This window comes from Mirounga leonina, unplaced genomic scaffold (genome assembly GCF_011800145.1).
Source record: "Mirounga leonina isolate KUSES-001 unplaced genomic scaffold, KU_Mleo_1.0 Mir_152, whole genome shotgun sequence".
NCBI lineage: Eukaryota > Metazoa > Chordata > Mammalia > Carnivora > Phocidae > Mirounga > Mirounga leonina.
The window spans coordinates 16,698,929-16,719,506 of record NW_023270380.1 but is presented as its reverse complement, the minus strand read 5'-3'; positions in this window follow the sequence as shown (position 1 = coordinate 16,719,506).

The following is a 20,578-nucleotide window of genomic DNA, read 5'->3' as shown; positions in this document are numbered from 1 at the left end:
TAGTTGTCTTTTCCTGGCTGGGTCAACATGAGCAGCTGCATTAACCCCTCTACGACTGTTTCCTACTATCAGATAATTGCAGAATTATTGTGCACCATTGAGATATGTTATGTGTATTACATAGTCCTTGAGTCAGACAGCAGGTGCTCTATGAATTCTCCCTTCATCAAACTGCTTTATGACACATTTAAAAAGTATAAATAGCTACCCACAACTGCTATTCATAATCTTCTAGATATTTTATTATTCATTAAATTTGATTTTATATTCTTACTTGATAAAGTTCTAACATAAAATTGCAATAACATAGGTCTTTAATCAAAAGTATTTATTTACTTCTTAATATGCAGTGTCTCCAATAATTTTTCTGTTAGTTTTCCTTCCAGTTGGAAACATTGCTTTCTCTCAAGATGCTGATCATTTTAAGGGTCTCTTATATAGCTATCTTTAAAACACTTTATGAACTGCTGTCACTTGCTCTATTAATTAATATACATAAGATTAATCAAGTGATGTCATATCTTACAAAAGAATGCTTTGGGTTAGTAGTTTCTCATTTACACGGATGGGAGAATGATCTGGCAATCTGGATGCAACATCTGTTACTCAGTGACAAACCAGAAATGATTCTGTAGATTTCAGTGACGTCAGTGACAATCACAGGTGTGTCTGTCCTTTTGTACAGAGGAGGACCTTCTTACTGAGAGATATCCAGAAGGTTGAGCTGTAAGAAACGAAGGTCAGTCATATTGCCAGTAGGGGGGCGGGGGAAACTGTTGATTTCAGAATAAGTTTCTGATGTAGAATCTCTTGGGGTCCTGTTCCCAGAGATTATGACTTATGTTTTTCTAACATGTGACCCACACATTGGTAAATAGCTCTGTGGGCTATTTCAACATACAGCCATAAGTAAGCACTGTATAGCTCTCACATTGCCCATTTTTGTATAGAGAGGATACATGTTTAAAAAAGGAATAACCACAAATAGCTGGTTTGATGTAGTAAGGAAGATAACATTTGATTCTAATTTGTCCCCCACCTATTCTTTTTTTTTTCCTACTTGTACACCAGAGGGGTTTAATGTTAGCATTATGAGGATAAAAACCAAATGCATCTATTGAAAGATAATTTGTCAGTGGATCTCTTACCTTACCTGGATTTGTGAGAGAATTTTAATTTAGTAGATTAAAAACAGCTAAACCTTTGCAGCTACCAGCTGGGACAAACACATTGCTATCGAGACCAACACCAAATCATTTACCTTCTTTTCCTTTATAAAATCTGGCTGCAAGTTTGGTTCAACATCTGCAAATCAATGTGATCAAATACATTAATAAAAGAAAGAACAAGATCCATGATCCTCTCAATTGATGCAGAAAAAGCATTTGACAAAGTACAGCATCCTTTCTTGATCAAAACTCTTCAGAGTATAGGGATAGAGGGTACATACCTCAATATCATAAAAGCCATCTATGAAAAACCCACAGCGAATATCATTCTCAATGGGGAAAAACTGAGAGCTTTCCCCCTAAGGTCAGGAATGCGGCAGGGATGTCCATTATCACCACTGCTGTTCAACATAGTATTAGAAGTCCTAGCCACAGCAATCAGACAACAAAAAGAAATCAAAGGCATCCAAATCGGCAAAGAAGAAGTCAAACTCTCACTCTTTGCAGATGATATGATACTTTATGTGGAAAACCCAAAAGACTCCACCCCAAAACTGCTAGAACTCATACAGGAATTCAGTCAAGTGGCAGGATATAAAATCAATGCACAGAAATCAGTGGCATTCAGAAGAAAGAGAAATTAAGGAGTTGATCCCATTTACAATTGCACCCAAAACTATAAGACCTAGGAATAAATCTAACCAAAGAGGCAAAGGATCTGTACTCAGAAAACTATAAAATACTCATGAAAGAAATTGGGGAAGACACAAAGAAATGGAAAAACGTTCCATGCTCATGGATTGGAAGAACAAATATTGTGAAGATGTCAATGCTACCTAGAGCAATCTACACATTCAATGCAATCCCCATAAAAATACCATCCACTTTTTTCAAAGAAATGGAACAAATAATCCTAAAATTTGTATGGAACCAGAAAAGACCCTGAATAGCCAGAGGAAGGTTGAAAAAGAAAAGCAAAGCTGGTGGCATCACAATTCCGGACTTCAAGCTGTATTACAAAACTGTCATCATCAAGACAGTATGGTACTGGCACAAAAACAGACACATAGATCAATGGAACAGAATAGAGAGCCCAGAAATGGACCCTCAACTCTACAGTCAACTAATCTTTGACAAAGCAGGAAAGAATGTCCAGTGGAAAAAAGACAGTCTCTTCAACAAATGGTGTTGGGAAAATTGGACAGCCACATGCAGAAGAATGAAACTGGACCATTTCCTTACACCACACACAAAAATAGACTCCAAATGGTTGAAAGACCTCACTGTGAGACAGGAGTCCATCAAAATCCTAAAGGAGAACACAGGCAGCAACCTCTTCGACCTCAGCCACAGCAACTTCTTCCTAGACACATCGCCAAAGACAAGGGAAGCAAGGGCAAAAATGAACTATTGGGACTTCATCAAGATAAAAAGCTTTTGCACAGCAAAGGAAACAGTCAACAAAACCAAAAGACAACCGACAGAATGGGAGAAGATATTTGCAAATGACATATCAGATAAAGGGCTAGTATCCAAAATCTATAAAGAACTGATCAAACTCAACACCCAAAGAACAAAGAATCCAATCAAGAAATGGGCAGAAGACATGAACAGACATTTTTCCAAAGAAGACATCCAAAGGACCAACAGACACATGAAAAAGTGCTCAGCATCGCTTGGTATCAGGGAAATCCAAATCAAAACCTCAATGAGATACCATCTCACACCAGTCAGAATGGCTAAAATTAACAAGTCAGGAAATGACAGATGTTGGCGGGGATGCAGAGAAAGGGGAACCCTCCTATACTGTTGGTGGGAATGCATGCTGGTGCAGCCACTCTGGAAAACAGTATGGAGGTTCCTCAGAAAGTTGAAAATAGAGCTACCATACGACCCAGCAATTGCACTACTGGGTATTTACCCCAAAGATACAAATGTAGGGATCTGAGGGGGTATGTGCACACCGATGTTAATAGCAGCAATGTCCACAATAGCCAAACTGTGGAAAGAGTCAAGATGCCCATTGACAGATGAATGGATCAAGAAGAGGTGGTATATATATATATATATATATATATATATATATATATATATACACAATGGAATATTATGCAGCCATCAAAAGGAATGAGATCTTGCCATTTGCAACGACGTGGATGGAACTGGAGGGTGTTATGCTGAGTGAAATAAGTTAATCAGAGAAAGACATGTATCATATGACCTCACTGATATGAGGAATTCTTAATCTCAGGAAACAAACTGAGGGTTGCTGGAGTGGTGGGGTGTGGGAGGGATGGGGTGGCTGGGTGATAGACATTAAGGAGGGTATGTGCTATGGTGAGCCCTGTGAATTGTGCAAGACTGTTGAATCACAGACCTGTACCTCTGAAACAAATAATACATTATATGAAAAAAAAAAAAAAAGAAGAAGAAGATAGTGGAAGGGAAGAATGAAGGGGGGGAAATCAGGGGGGAGACGAACCATGAGAGACTATGGACTCTGAGAAACTAACTGAGGGTTCTAGAGGGGAGGGGCATGGGGGCATGGGTTCGCCTGGTGATGGGTATTAAAGAGGGCACGTTCTACATGGAGCACTGGGTGTTATACGCAAACAATGAATCATGGAACACTACATCTAAAACTAATGATGTAATATATGGTGATTAACATAACTTAATGAAAAAAATCTGATAGTGCTCTCAAAAAAAGTCCTAATTTGTAGAATTTTCCTGTTGTAAATGCTCCACTGTGGCTGAAAATTAGCCGCTACCGACATGACATCACTGAATGTGTCTTTGGGAATAACTGTGAACAAATTCTTGGAAACTGTAAGAGCCCGCAGCTCCAGCACACTATTCCTAATGTAAAATTATGTGTGCAAAGAAACATGGTGTTTACTTCTTCTTTGCTTGGAATTGAGTTAAATATATTTGGCTAGCTTAAAATGATTAATTTTCTAGAGATTAACTACAGAGGAAATTTGGATGAGATTCAGGCCCCCACAAAGCTAAAAAATAAATCAAAGGAAACATACAATTATCTCACTCATCATGGAGAAAACGATCCCTCTTCCCTACATTTTGTTCTACTTATTCAAGGCCCTACGTGGATCACTTGTTTTTTTGGGTATCATGACTTAAAACAAAGACAAAAATGCATAGTTATTCTTCCGTAGATGTCTGATGATATAGAGAACAGAGCCATACAAAGTTGTTATAGCTGCAGAATCAAGATGGATCCCTAGCCAATATTTGGATCTGATGTTGTTCCTAATGGTCACACACACACACACACACACACACACGGGAGACTAGTGGGACTTTCAGTCTGGCTTTGATTAGCTTGAAAGAACCGGGGAAGGCTGGCTGGGATTTTGCTTTGTTGTTGTGTTTCTGTTTGTGTACTGTGGTTGTCACCCCAGGATGGTTTCCTTGCCATGTGGTCTGAACCTCTGCCTGTGCCAAACCAGGGAGCTTCTAACCAGCTTTCCCAAATCTGGGGCAGAAGATAAAGAAGAAGGTTAGGTTGAAAAGATGCTGACAATCAAACATCAAAATATGGAGCCACACACTCTTTGTCACAAGAATAGATGAAACTAAAATAAATGAATATGTGTTGTTCTACATCACACACACATAATGGAACAAGGGGAATTAGATTGAAAGAGTTGAAAAGTCATGAGACATGCTCATTTTAATACAGGTGACTTCACCTGCTCAGGCTTCTGTTGAAGCCAGAAGGAAGACACCAGTTAACTTCTTTTTAATTTTCAGGTAATTATATTGAGGAACCTGCTTTAAAAGGAATACACAGGGGGCCTGAGTGGCTCAGTTGGTTAATCATCTGCCTTCGGCTCAGGTCATGATCCCAGGGTCCTGGGATCGAGTCCCACTTTGGGCTTCCTGCTCAGCGGGAAGCCTATTTCTCCCTCTCCCTCTGCTCCTCCTCATGCTCACTCTCTCTTTGTCTCAAATAAATAAAATCTTAAGAAAAAGGAAGACATGGGTTGAGATGCTCAGTAATATTTTTTGGCAGTTTTAGAGTTGATTCATTCACACTTATCAGTCATGTAAAAACATCCCCAAGAAACATTAACATAGTACATCAGTGAAGGAAAACTCAAATCCCTTTATCTTTTACTAATGCTTACGGTACTTGCAGCACCATTTTAGGGTCTGTGGTTATAAAGAACTGCACAGGTGTTGCATGAACCTTGTACCGAGGAGCCAGGAGTCATGTGGGGAGAACATGTGTTATTGTCACTGGAGAACCACAGGAGAATTTGAAAGATCGGTCTCAGTAGATGTGATCTTAAAAATAGAATGATAAAACCCAAATGCATCTATTGGAGGTAAGATCTGTCACTGCATCTCTTACTTGGATTTGTGAGTAAATTGTAGTTGAATAGATATAAAAATAGCGGACACACTCCAGTGAGCTGCTTGTCGGGACCAGTATCAATATTTTCTCTCTCCTCCAGCCTCAAAAAATGCTATTAACTCATGAGTGTTAAGCACTCAGAAGAGTGTTTTGCCTGCATAAAGAGAAAATTGTCTATCTCAGTGTCAGAAGAGAAAAATATCTATTATCCAAACATCAAACATTGTATTTGCTTTTTTTATCCATGGAAGTCTGCAGTTTAAAAAAATGCATTCACAGTACTTGAAGGCAGCTTTGTTAGAATGACAAAGCACTGAATTCAAGTCATACATCAAAGACAGATTTTTCAGTTGCTTTCTTCTTTCTCTTAATAAATTGGACTTAAAAATATAAAGCAGACCACGTTCAGATATGTCCAGAGTTTCATATGTTCATGTCTGAATTGTATCCCTCCAAAATTCGTAGGTTGAAACCCTAATCCCCGGCACCTCAGAATGTGACCTTATTTAGAAATAGGGTTGTTGCAGAAGATGAGGTCATTCTGGTATTCTCTTTTGTTTTTTTAAAGATTTTATGTATTTATTTGACAGAGGGAGACACAGCGAGAAAGGGAACACAAGCAGGGGGAGAGGGAGAGGGAGAAGCAGGCTTCCTGCTGAGCAGGGAGCTGGATGCGGGGCTCCATCCCAGGACCCTGGGATCATGACCTGAGCCGAAGGCAGACGCTTAACGACTGAGCCACCCGGGCGCCACCCTGGTGTTCTCATAAAAAGGGAAATCTGGGCACAGATTCCCCTTACACAGGGGAATGCCATGTGAAGGTAAAGGCAGAGATCCATGTGATTCATCATCTACAAGACAAGGAACACCAAAGGTTGTTAGCATACCGCCAGAAGCTAATCCACTCCAGATCTCAGAAGGGGCGAACCCTGACAAACACCTGATCTTGGACTTCTAGACCCCAGAACTGTAGGGCATTCAGTTGGGTTCTCATCCACCCAATTTGTCTGCTTTGTTACTGCAGCTCTAGAAGGCTAATGCACCTATATACCATGTACCTATAAATCAATATCATCTTTAAAATTAGTCCGTTCTATCTTTGATTGCTTCGTGCTGCAATTTTTAACTTAAAAAAGTTGCTATCTAGCTCAAACTTCGACTCAACCAAAGTGAAAACAAATCATGATCAAATGGATAGACATGAAAACATGTCTAGTAATATAAATTATGCTTGCGGGGGAGGGGGTGTCTTTCTTTTTTATATATAATAAACTAGACAGATAACGTACAGACAACTGTTGAAAATTTGTCTTGCCACTTCATGAAACTGCCTATAGAAATAGAGCCTGGGAATCATTATGGAAGATTTTTAGCGATATCTACTGCCTTTGAATTACTTCTGTCGCCTAATACCTCATTTGAGAAGTTTCAAGTCCTTTCTTTTTAATTCTACAAGGGTACTCTCTGAATCTCTTTAATTAGAAAACTGTAAGTTTGAAAAACTTTAGTGACAGGTCTTAATGACACAATCAAGAGTATAGATTACAAACCTGATTATGTTGGTTGAGTGCGTTAGTCTGTCAAAGACCCTGAATCAATATTAACAGCAGTGGAAAGATACGTTTCTGGGCAAGATGCTTAAACACCGCTAGATGCAGAGCACTTGTATCTAAGCATGATTGTGTGTTTTAGAGCACATAGGATGCTGTGCAAAGGAAAGCCATTGACAGGGGATCTTGCCAGATACTCAGGAAGCAAAGGCAAATATTAATTATCATATTCCAAGGCCTTAAATAACAGGTCAGAATAAATTACTGTGGGAGTATTTGGTTAAAGATGCTAATAACTATTTTGAGGTTTGTCATCCATGATATCTACAAAGATTTATTGAGCATATCCTGTTTTCTAGACATTGGACACACAGATAAATGTGTCTTGAATTTCATAATAATGCTGATTTTGATAACACCGAATGAATACATTATAATTATATTGATTGTCTTAGAGAGATTAAGTAGCTAATTGGAGTGCAGTCATAGTCTTGTCTGTTAGCAGCACAAACATATGCCGACTCAGAACCGTTTATTATCACCCAGTAATATTGTTAAATGAAGGACACCAAATATATAAAAATAAAGGAAATAATTTTAAACAAATTGCACACAGAATTAGGTTGACTATATGTTTAAAATTCACAGTATTGATCCTGACAGCTCTCAATCTAACAACTCATTTTCATGAAATAGCGTCTTGTCAGGATGATTAACTGTTTTGCTGGATGCTGTCAATCACACAAGTGCTGAAGGTCTCAGCTCCTGCCTGTGCTCCTGGCCTGCTTTGCCCCTTGCTGCCACATGATACTGATTCTACCATATTTCTACAGTGATGAATAGTGAAATTATAAAGACAGATTTTGGAGTTACTTTGATTCCATCCTATGAAAGTACTTTAAAAGAACCTGCTATATTTCTGAATGTATTTCATTTCAGTAAAAAAATATATTAATCACCCAATAGCAAAGTTTATATTTTTGGAGGTTTGGGAAGTTTAGATAGGTTTTGACATTGCTTAAAACTCCATGAATAAAAGTTCTTTCAATTTACAAAAGAAAATATATGGATACTAAAGGCAGAGATTTTTATGAGCCAAAATATATTTTTAAAGATTTTATTTATTTGAGAGAGAGAGAGAGAACAAGTGAGAGGCAGAGGGAGAAGCAGACTCCCTGCTGAGCAGGGAGCCCAATGTGGAGCTCGATCCCAGGACTCTGAGATCATGACCTGAGCCGAAGGCAGACACTCACTGACTGAGCCACTCAGGTGCCCCTATGAGCCAAAATATTTTTTAAATTGAGTGATACTACAGTGTGTATTTTGGTAACATATGACTTCAGCATGAGAAGTAAACAGTTTAAAGATATGTAAGCCTCAGTTTGAATAAATGATTATACTCCATCATTTATCTACCTAATGACTTTTCAAATATGAAAATTATGATGAGAGTAACATACCTAGGAAGTGAAACATATCTTCACATATAGTTCATAGCTATGATAGTTGGTTGCACAGTTTCTAATACAAATATTTCTGCACATGTGATTTGTCTAGCAGAATTCTGAGATATTTACAGTATCCACCTGCATTATTATTTTATTTCTGTTGTATAATTTCACAACGCCAGAATCAAATGTGTTTTACTGTCGCCTCTTTCTATTTCATTCTAAATATTTCTCCAAATTCAATCTACTGTACACTTCAGAGTACTGCATTACATTCTTCCTCTTTGGGTGAACAGTTACTTCAAATCTACACCAAGAAATATATATATATATACACACACACACCATGCGGTATATTAACGTGGTGGTAGGAGTTGATATGCACAGTCCAGCACAAGGGGAGACATTCGACAAGAAATAACTACTTAAGTGAAGTATGTGGTTCAATATAAATTTTGAGTTTAATTTTTTTAAGGATACTGGCTTAAAGATATGTTAAAAGTTGTTTAATGGAACTTAACTCATGGCTCTGATGGGTGTTTAGATTTATTTTGTTCTATTAAGAGTGAGGTTAATGAGAAACTACTTCAGCAGCCTTTTTAGAGACTCTGCTATGGGCCAGGCATAGTGCTTTGGGAACAGTAATTTAGCTGTGGTCAGTGATTCCAAAGGGCTCATTGTTTGGTGAGGTGTTAGAAGACACACATGGAGCTCACTATCCTACAGTAAGATGAAAATTATTTATACATATACATATCATTAAAATATCCAAAGTATTATCATTTCAACATGTAATTTACTATAAACAATAGTTTATATTTCTTGGCTATTGCAAATATTGCTTCAGTGAGCATAGGAACAGATTTCTCTTAAGATCCTGATTTTAATTCTTTTGCATATATCCCCAAAAGTGGAATTGCTGGATCATATGCTAGTTCTATTTTGTAATTTTTTGGAGAACCTCTAGACTGTTTTCAATAACCACTGCACCATTTTACATTCCCACTAATAATGTACAATGGTCCCAAATTCTCCCATCGTCATGAACACTTGTTATCTTTTTCTTTTATAATAGTCATCCTAACAGGTGCGAGGTGATCCCTCATTGTAGTTCTGATTTACATTTTCCTGATAATACTGATGTTGAGCATCTTTTAATACACCCATTGGCCATTTGTATGTTTTATTTGTAGAAAGGTCTAGGTCCTTTGCCCATTTTTCAAATGAAGTTATTTGGTTTTTTGTTTTGTTTTTGTTTTTACTGTTGACTTAGGAGTTTCTTATATATTTTGGAAATTAACCCTTCATCAGGTATATGGTTTGCATATATTTTCCTCCATTTCATAGGTTGCTTTTTCATTCTGTTGATTACTTCCTTTGCTCTGTAGAATCTTTTAGTTTGATGTACTCTCACTTGTCTATTCATGCTTTTGTTGACTATGCTTTTGTTGTCACATCCAAGAAATCATTAGCAAATCAATATGAAGAGGCTTTCTCCTAGGAGTTTTATGGTTTGGGATCTTATATTTAAGTCTTCAACCCATTTTGAGTTGATTTTTGTATGTGTTGTGAGGCAGGTGTCCAATTTCTTTCTTTTTCATTTTTTCTTTCTTTGTTTTTGCATATGGAGAGCCAGTTGTTCAACAAACACTTCAAAAAAAAAAAATGGAAGAGAAGGGAACACTTCCAAATTCACTATATGGACAGTATTACCCTGAACCAAAACCAAAGACACTTCAAGAAAAGAAAATTACGGGGCGCCTGGGTGGCTCAGTTGGTTAAGCGACTGCTTTCGGCTCAGGTCATGATCCTGGAGTCCCTGGATCGAGTCCCGCATCGGGCTCCCTGCTCGGCAGGGAGCCTGCTTCTCCCTCTGACCCTCCCCCCTCTCATGTGTTTTCTCTGTCTCATTCTCTCTGTCTCAAATAAATAAATAAAATCTTTAAAAAAGGGGCGCCTGGGTGGCTCAGTTGGTTAAGCGACTGCCTTCGGCCCAGGTCATAATCCTGGAGTCCCTGGATGGAGTCCCGCGTCGGGCTCCCTGCTCAGTGGGGAGTCTGCTTCTCCCTCTGACCCTCCTCCCTCTCATGCTCTCTGTCTCTCATTCTCTCTCTCAAATAAATAAATAAAATCTTTAAAAAAAAATTAAAAAAAAATCTTTAAAAAAAAAAAAAGGAAAGAAAAGAAAATTACATTCCAATAATCCCTGATGAACATAGATGCAAACATCCTCAATAAAATACTAACAAACGGGCTTTCATGGTACATTAAAAGGATCATGTACCACAACTGAGTGAAATTTGCCCCTGGGATGCAAGGATGTGTTAACATCTACAAATCAATCAGTGTGATGCACCACATGAACAGAATGACAGACGTCACAGGATCATCTCAACAGATGCAGAAAAGGCATTTGACAAAATTCAGTGCCCTCTTATGATAGAAAAACACTCCACAAACTAGGTATATAGAGAATGTACTTCAAAATAATAAAGGCTATGTATGACTAGTCCACAATTAAAATTCTACTTAATGGTAAAAAATTGAAAGTTTTCCCTCTAGAATTAGTAACAAGACAAGGACAACCGCTCTCAATACTTCTATTCAATATAGTACCAGAGGTCCTAGCCAGAAGAGTGAGGCAAGCGAAAAGGAATAAAATGAATCTAAATCAGAAAAGAAGAAGTAAAATTACCTCTTTTAGCAGATGACTTATGCTATATGTAGAAAATTCTGAACACTGCTAGTTCTTTAGAAGAAACTGCTAGAACTAATAAATAAAGATGGAGAATACAAATAAACATACACAAATCAGTTGCATTTCTATATACTAACAATGAACCATCTGAAAACACAATTAAGTAAACAATCTCATGTTTTAAAGATTTTATTTATTTATTTGACAGAGAGTGAGAGCACAAGCAGTGGGAGCAGAGGGAGAAGCAGGCTTCCTACTGAGCAAGGAGCCTGATGTGGGGCTCAATCCCAGGACCCTGGGATCATGACCTGAGCCGAAGGCAGATGCTGAACGACTGAGCCACTCAAGTGCCCAAAACAATCTCATTTATAATATCATCAAAAGAATAAAATTGTTAGGAATGGGGCATCTGGCTGGTTCAGTCAGGAGAGTGTGTGACTCTTCATCTCAGGGTTGTGAGTTCAGCCCCCACATTGGGTATAGAGATGACTTAAATAAACAAAAAACTTTTAAAAATATGTATAAACTTAATCAAGGAAGTGAAAAATTTGTATACTGAAAACTATAAAAAACTGATGAAAGAAATTAAAGCAGACACAAGTAAATGGAAAGACATCCCATGTTCTTGGATTAGAAGACTAAATATTGTTAAAATCCAAACTACTCAAAACATCTACAGATTCAATACGATGCACATCAAAATCCCAATGATACATTTTTCATAAATAGAAAGAACCATCTCAAAATTGACATGGGACCACAAAATACCCAGAATAGCCAAAGCAATCTTAAAAAAGAAACAAGCTGGAAGTGTCATTCTTGATTTCAGAATACATTATAAATCTTCAGTAATCAAAACATTGTTATTGGCTTAAAGACACACATAGAGATGAAAGAGAATAGAGAGCCCAGATAAAAAATCCACATATATATAGTCCGCTGGTCTTTGACAAGGGGGACAAGAATACACTATGGGGAAAGGAGAGTCTCCTCGACAAATCAGAATTTTTTATAATGTAATTGTCAAAAATATTAAATTATGAAAAGTTGATGGAATATTGAAAATAGCCAAAATTTCAAGATTGGCATTTACTTGGACTTGAAGACTTATGCCCATTATTTCAAGCATTTTACAATATATACAAATGTTAAAGTTCCAAGGAGATTTTTATTAAATTATCTTTCTTAGCAGTAGCACCTTATTGAAAACAGGGTATAAATTTATAGACTCTTCCAGGTCTGTGATCAAATCACTTGTCTATCAAAGATTAAATAAAATACAAATAAGATATAATGAGCTTAGAAATTATCCTTGGGATAAATAAATGAATATGGTGAAAGGCAGATTGATAAAACCTTTTGGGGGCCAAAAAAGACAGATGTCTAAAGAAAATGTAGTTTTGACTGCTTTTATAAACTATTAATGAGAGATTTGAAGATAAAACAGATTTTTGTATCTCTACTTAATGAAAATTGCTGTGTTACATCATTATATCAAATGATTTATGTCATCTAGAGACTTAATGCATCCTTAAGAAGGTACAAATCCAACTTGTTTGGAAAATTATAATTTCAGCGTCTGTCATTCTGGAATAGTAACTTTGCAGGACTCTGAATTTTTGCTCATTCAAATTTAAATCCTTAAGCTTCCTAATTTTTCAGTTGCACTTGAATTCTAATAACATTGCTAATAAGATTTATTTAATAAGAATTAAAAGTTGCATTTGTAATTGAGAAACGATAGAATAATAACTGCAAGTTTATAACTTCATGGAGGCTTAAGTGTTATACCGTTGCAATCCTCTCTGAGTTCCTCTGGTGGGTTGATTTAAAAATAGAGAACAGGGGCACCTGGATGGCTCAGTGGGTGACTCTTGATCTCGGGGTTGTGAGTTCAAGCCCCACGTTGTGTGTAGAGATTACTTAAAAATAAAACCTTATAAAGAAAAAGAAGAGAGGAGAGAAGTTAGAGAGGTATATCCCTTTCTCAGTTATACAGCCCTTCTAGATTACAATCGATGTGAATAGATTGTAGAGTGAAGTGTCATTCTCAACCATTTGGAATGCTCACTGGTGAGCCAGTTAGCAAAATGCTATAGAGAATTATTTCAGTAGGTTGGAAATACCATGATCTCTTCCAAAAATAAGAATGATTTTTTTGTGTTGTTGTTCTTTAGCTAATGATTTTGACATAATATAGTGAATAGAATCCTCGTTTGAATTTCATTTTCAAATGAATAAAACTCATTTTTTTAAAGATTTTATTTATTTATTTGACAGAGAGAGAGATAGCGAGAGCAAGAACATAAGCAGGGGAGTGGGAGAGGGAGAAGCAGGCTTCCTGCAGAGCAGGGAGCCCAACTCAGGGCTCGATCCCAGGACCCTGGGATCATGACCCGAGCCGAAGGCAGACACCTAACAACTGAGCCACCCAGGCGCCCTGAATAAAACTCATTGATAAATAATACCTATAACCCCTAATTTTTTAGTTTTACCACAGAGCAGTGTGTGTTCTTACAAACATGTTTTATCCTGAAGGAAATACCTTATAACCTAGGTGCATTTATCCCATGCATTACTGATTTATTTAAGGAAGTTCAGAGAATGTAAGTAACAGTATCATGCATCTTTTTAAACTTTTTTTCTGCTATACCACCTCTTCAAGAGCAGACAATATACATCATATGCTTAGATATTAGGTAACAAAAAACAAGCCGCTTGATATTTACAGTAAAAACTTTTGAGTATGACAATAGTTTTTTTTTTAAGTTTTTCATACTGAGGGACACCTGGGTGGCTCAGTGGGTGAAGCATCTCCCTTTGGCTCAGGTCATGACCTCAGGGTCCTCGGATAGAGCCCCGCATTGGGCTCCCTGCTCAGTAGGGAGTCTCCTTCTCCCTCTGCCTCTGCCCCTCCCCCTGCTCGTGATCTCTCTCTCTCTCAAATAAATAAATTAATAAAATCTTTTTTAAAAAAGTTTTTCATTCTGGAACGTTGGGAAATTTTAAAACACCTACAATAAGGAAATCATCTCTTTGGCGTTCATAAAAATAAGTCAAGGATATTTCCTTTTGGAAATCTCTTGCAATTTTTAAACATATAGCCTGATAAGATTTCTAATTACCATAAAGATATTTTATTTTTTCTTTACTTTGAGTTAATTGCAAATTCATATAAAGTTATGAGAAATAATACAAAAAGATCTGGTGTCCCCTTTGCCCACTTTTTACCAATGATAACATCTTGCATCAATGTAGTACAATATCAGAGCCAGAATATTGACATTGATACAGTGAGGATGCTGACAATTCTATCAGCACAAAGGTCTCTTCCCTCCCCCCACACCCACACCTATCCTGTCCTTAACCCCTGGAAACGATTCATCTGTTCCCCATTTCTAATGTCATTTCAAGAATGTTTGTTTGCAATTATACAGTATAATTGGGATTGACTTTTTTTCATTCAGCATAATTCTCTGGAGATTGATCCAGGCTGGTATGTGCCTTGTCAAAGATAAATAAATCTGACACCAGTTAAAATGGTGAAGAGAGATTTTAATCAGTAATGTATCATTGCAGTAGGGAAGAAAATCTCCTGGAACTGAACTCCAATTTGTATGGGGGTGGCTGGGTATTTTAAAGGGAGAATGAAGGAATGGGGGGTCATAAGTACAGTCAGGGAAATGAAAAATTACAAAAAGCTCTAAGCTTCAGTCCCTGTGCAAGCCATCTGGGTGGTTCTCTGGGGCTTATCTAGGTTGGGCTTCCACCTTCCCAGAGAGACTGGGAGACATGGGCCCTCATTTCAGTAAGACTAGGTTGGAACGAACGTTAAATTCTTCACCAGGCCTTCAGTTTTCTCAGCCATGCATTTAAGGGAGTCTAGGGTCATCCCAGGGTTGCAGCCTTGAGCTGCTAGAAACGACACCAGTGTTTGTTCAGGTCCATCTAGGCCAAGGTGGGGGCTCAGTGGGCAGGAGGGCTCAGGGGCTCTGGGCTTGTGTTCCATCCTGCAAGGGTCTTTCCCAGTAGCAGGAGCATGTCCCTTTCTCTTGTGGGCTTGTACTCCATGCTGTGGGTTTACCGTAGCTGCGTAGCCATCCACCTGTGGCAGGACACCTGGGTGGTTCTCTGTTTTGAAGGTTAGGGGTAAAGCTACAGTGGGGACACCTGTGTGCAGATGCTCATGGGAACACAAGTTTTCATTCCAGGGGATAAATTCCGGGAGCACAACTCCTGGGTGACGTAGCAGTTCCATGTTTAGTTCTGTAACATGTGGCCAAAGCGTCCTCTAGAGCTGCTGTGTGACCTGACGCAGCCCGTCACAATGTGTGAGTGCATGGTTCTTCTGCATCTGCACCAGCACCCGCAGTGCTGATTCTTTCTTTCATTGTAACCACGCTCCTAAATGTGCATGATACACATCTTCTCCTAATGGCTAACAGTACTGCCATCTTCCCACATCCGCTATGGTGAGATGCCCACTTATGGTTTGGGCTCATTTTGTTTGGCTTTTACTGTTGAGTTTTAAGACTTTGTATAGTCCAGATCTAATAGATTTATACAAAACGTTATCTTAGGAAATCTTCAAAGATTTATTAAATTTATTATTTATTTTAATACCAATAATAATAATAAATAAAATAATAAATAAAGCAGGGGTTTGGGGGTAAATGATTTAAATAATAATAAAGCAGGGGTTTTGGGGTAAATGATTTAAACAAAATCATTGTCATCACTATTAGATAATGATCACTTCTGTATATTTGGCCATTTTCTGGTCATGCATTTCTCCCAATCTATTTCTTGTTTACTAAACCCTCCTCTGGGTGGATATAATTTCAGGGGTATGTCAGAGAGTGAACCATGGCTGACACTGAAAGCCGGATGCCCAGATCTGGACTTTGGGGTTCACTGGCCTCTGGTGTCTCCGGTCTCTAAAGAAGAATGCAGTTTCCTGGTTAAATATAGTAAAAATGGGTCACCTGGGTGGCTCAGTCAGTTAAGCGTCTGCCTTCAGCTCAGGTCATGATCCCAGGGTCCTGAGATCAAGTCCTGCATCAGGCTCCCTGCTCAGTGGGAAGCCTGCTTCTCCCTCCCTCTGCCACTCTCCCTGCTTGTGTTCCTCTCTCGCTGTCTCTCTCTCTATGTCAAAAAATAAATAAAATCTTTTAAAAAAATAAAGAAAAATATAGTAAAAGTGTTTGGGATCCTAACGTAATGAATATTAGTAGGACTCAGATACTCAAAATTTTAATATTTTGTTAGTTTATATCCCACTTCTCCTGGAGGGAAAACAATAGCAATAAGGATGGAATTTGACCAATTGACAAGTAAAATGTTACTTGAAGGAGCTTGCTGGTGGTTGATTATTAAATTTGGCTGTCCAATTTTCATGAATTTTTCACCTCTTTCTTGCCTCTAAAATCATGTTAAAGTACTTTTATTCAATCTCTTTCTTTATGTCCTTTGTATCCTTCAAATACTCATAGTAGTTCCTTAACTAGTTAATTTAGTTTTTATTCCTATAATATTTCTTTAGAAGTTTCATTTGCCTCCACAGCATTTGTACTTCTGTATTCATTGAACAATCATCAAATTTTTAGTGTCACTTTAAACTTGAGTATTTATACTTGGTAGCAATTTATATAGTCTCCCATTAGCTGACCTAAAATTACAGGAGACAGTTATTGAAATACACAGTCTATGTGATCAAATTCACACAAAAAAAATCTAAAGTCATTATTCTCCAGAACAGTGATCTAGCTGATTATATTAGATTTTGCCTTCACTTGCAGTCACAAAGCACTAAATATTCATTATTATGAATCCCTAGACATCAAGTCAAATATTCCTATAAAAGAACTTACTACCTCTGATTCTTCTCTCCAGTAGATTCTAAAATTTATAGAGAAGAGATGAGTGGTAAAAAAGTTAACAACTGTATGCTTTGCAGATGCTGTGAAGCTAATAGGGAAAGAAAATGCTGTTTCTCGTGCAGTATCCAAAGTAACATAGGTTTTGCTATGTAAAAAGGCAGTGGCCTTTTTACATAGGGTTGTGTTTCTGACCGTTTCCACCTGCTACTGCGTTCTTTAGTTCTTGACTGGTGAGTGGTTGAAGAAATGTGCATAATGTAAAACCTGCAGTAAACAGCTGATATGGAGAGTAAATAATTACCCAGATGAGTAAGATCAAAGAGCATACTTTTCAGGGAGATAAAAATCTGTGGAGCTGGAAATTTGAAATTGAATGCCGCTCAGTTGTTTAGAAACCTGAGTTTCTGCAATACAAGCAAATAAGGAATACAGGTCATTTTTGAAGATCTTTTTGAGAGAAAGAGACACAAACACATAAAAAATGTGTATTTTTATATAAAAAATTGTATTAAGTGAATGAGAAATAGCCACATTAAGGGGCTGATATGCACCACTGAAATTCTTTTGCGTCTGATTTGTGTAACAGTTACGTTTTATTTAAACTCGCAGCTCTTGGGGTACTTGGGTGGTGCAGTCACTTAAGGGACAGACTTTTGATTTCACTGAGGTCATGATCTCAGGTTCGTGGGATGGAGCCCTAGTCAGGCTCTGTGCTCAGTGCAGAGTCTGCTTGAGATTCTCTCTCTTGCTCTCTCTCCTCGTCTAAAATAAATACATAAATCTTAAAAAAAAAATTAAGTAGCAGTTCTCAACCTTTTCAGCCTCAAGACCTCTTTTTCATTCCTAAAATTATTGGGGACTCCCATGGAACTTGTATTTATGTGGGCTATACATATTGATCAACCAGATTAAAAATGTTAATTGTGACATTTTACAGTAGTTTACTAATTAATTTAAATATCATAGTACTAAACCTGTTACTTATAAATAAAATACTTGAATAAAATATGGTGATTTTTCAGCCAGATTCTCATACCGGCTTCTGCATTCAATCTTCTATAATACATTCTTTTTCTTGAAATATATGAAATAAATTTAGCCACCCATATATCTGTAGTTGTAAGAGAAAGGGGTACTTAGTAGCCTTTTTTGATAATAGGGAATGTTATTTTTAGATGCTGCACCAAAACTTATCAACTGGTAGTTTCTTAAAGGTAATTGCAACGGGAAATATGAAACCGTATTAAAATTAAAAAAAAGAAAACATTTTCATTATGTTTTGTTAAAATGCACTTGTCAATCTTATAATTTGATTGGATCTTTTATCCTGCATGATATTTTTCAAGATTTTACTTACTTATTTGACAGGAAGTGGAACACGTGAGAGAGCAGGAGCAGGGTTGGGGCAGAGGGAGAGGGAGAAGCAGGTTCCCAGGCTGAGCAGGGAGCCCAATGCGGGGCTCGATCCCAGGACCCCGAGATCATGACCTGAGCTAAAGTCAGATGGTTAACGAACTGAGCCACCCAGGTGCCCCAGTCCTGCATGATTTTTTAACATCATGCATCAGTCATTTGGAAAATATTAGTCACTAAGTTCTTTCATATGCTGAAATATTTCATTACAAAAAATGATCACACATCATGGATCTTTAGGAAATTGTCACCCTACACTCTTAAACAAATGGGAGTGGGAAAAGTAAATATCATCATATTTAAACAAATGGGAGTGGGAAAAGTATTATATCGTAATATAATAAATATTATGGAATTGTTTGCCCTTGAAGACCCCTCAAAAGGATGGCAAGGAACACCAGGGCTCTCTAGACTACCCTTTCAGAATCCCTGGTTTAAAGAATATTAGATAAAAGTTTGTAATCTGAGATGAGAACTGTAAATATTTCAGTGTTTTTCTATACTTTTTTAAATGGATTTTGGGGTAAAAGATGGGGACTGGGCTATAAAAGATAGCTTTTCAGTGGCAATTCCTACACATAAAGTATTCTCAAAAATAATAGTGTCTTGGGCCAAGATACAGTTAGTAATAATTAGTGCTTAAACAAATATGAAAAGCATATTGCTATAGAGATGTCAGAAAACAGCAAGATTTGGGCGCCTGGGTGGCTCAGTCGTTAAGCGTCTGCCTTCGGCTCAGGTCATGATCCTGGGGTCCTGGGATTTAGCCCCTCATCGGGCTCCCTGCTTGGCGGGAAGCCTGCTTCTCCCTCTCCCACTCCCCCTGCTTGTGTTCCCTCTCTTGCTGTGTCTCTCTCTGTCAAATAAATAAATAAAATCTTTAAAAAAAAACCCAGCAAGATTTATAATTATTTTTCTTCCTACATCTTTATATTAATTTTTAAAATTGTTCTAATAGAAGTATTCAGTAGTATAGAATGTTTATCACCATTAGAGATGCAAAGATCCAATATTAAATAACTTTACTTTTCCCCAACATTATCTTTGTCTTTTATAAATTGGGATGTAATTATGTGTGTTTATTCCCAAGTACTTCTGATATTTGTTTATTTTTTAAATTATCTTTGATCTGATATAATATTCTAACAATGATCTGTAATTGAAATCCAGTTGTATAAGCAAAGACAAGGCATGAGCAATACTAGAGGACACTTGATAGATGACCAAGGTCAGTTTTCAAGCAGAGAAATTTAGCTTTTATTGACAGAATCAAGTACAAGGATTGAGTTTTGATGTCACAGTAAGACGGAAGCACAATCTCTATCTATCTAGGTAACTGAGTTGGAGACTATCGCAAACAAGCCCTTTCTTATGTTTTTTTTTTTTTTTAATTTGTTTCAGATCTCATTTTTTATGGGAGGTGGACTGTTGGCTTCTCTAAGTTTCTTTTTTCTTTTCTTTTTTTATTGTTATGTTAATCCCCATACATTACATCATTAGTTTTAGATGTAGTGTTCCATGATTCATTGTTTGTGCATAACACCCAGTGCTCCATGCAGAACGTGCCCTCCTCAATACCCATCACCAGGCTAACCCATCCTCCCACCCCCCTCCCCTCTAGAACCCTCAGTTTGTTTCTCAGAGTCCATCGTCTCTCATGGTTCATCCACCCATCCGATTTCCCCCCCTTCATTCTTCCCCTTCCGCTATCTTCTTTTTTTTTTCCTTAACATATATTGCATTATTTGTTTCAGAGGTACAGATCTGAGATTCAACAGTCTTGCACAATTCACAGTGCTTACTAGAGCACATACCCTGCCCAGTGTCTATCACCCAATCACCCCATCCCTCCCACCCCACCCCCCACTCCAGCAACCCTCAGTTTGTTTCCTGAGATTAAGAATTCCTCATATCAGTGAGGTCATATGATACATGTCTTTCTCTTTTTGACTTATTTCGCTCAGCATAATACCCTCCAGTTCCATCCATGTCATTGCAAATGGCAAGATCTCGTTCCTTTTGATGGTTGCATAATATTCC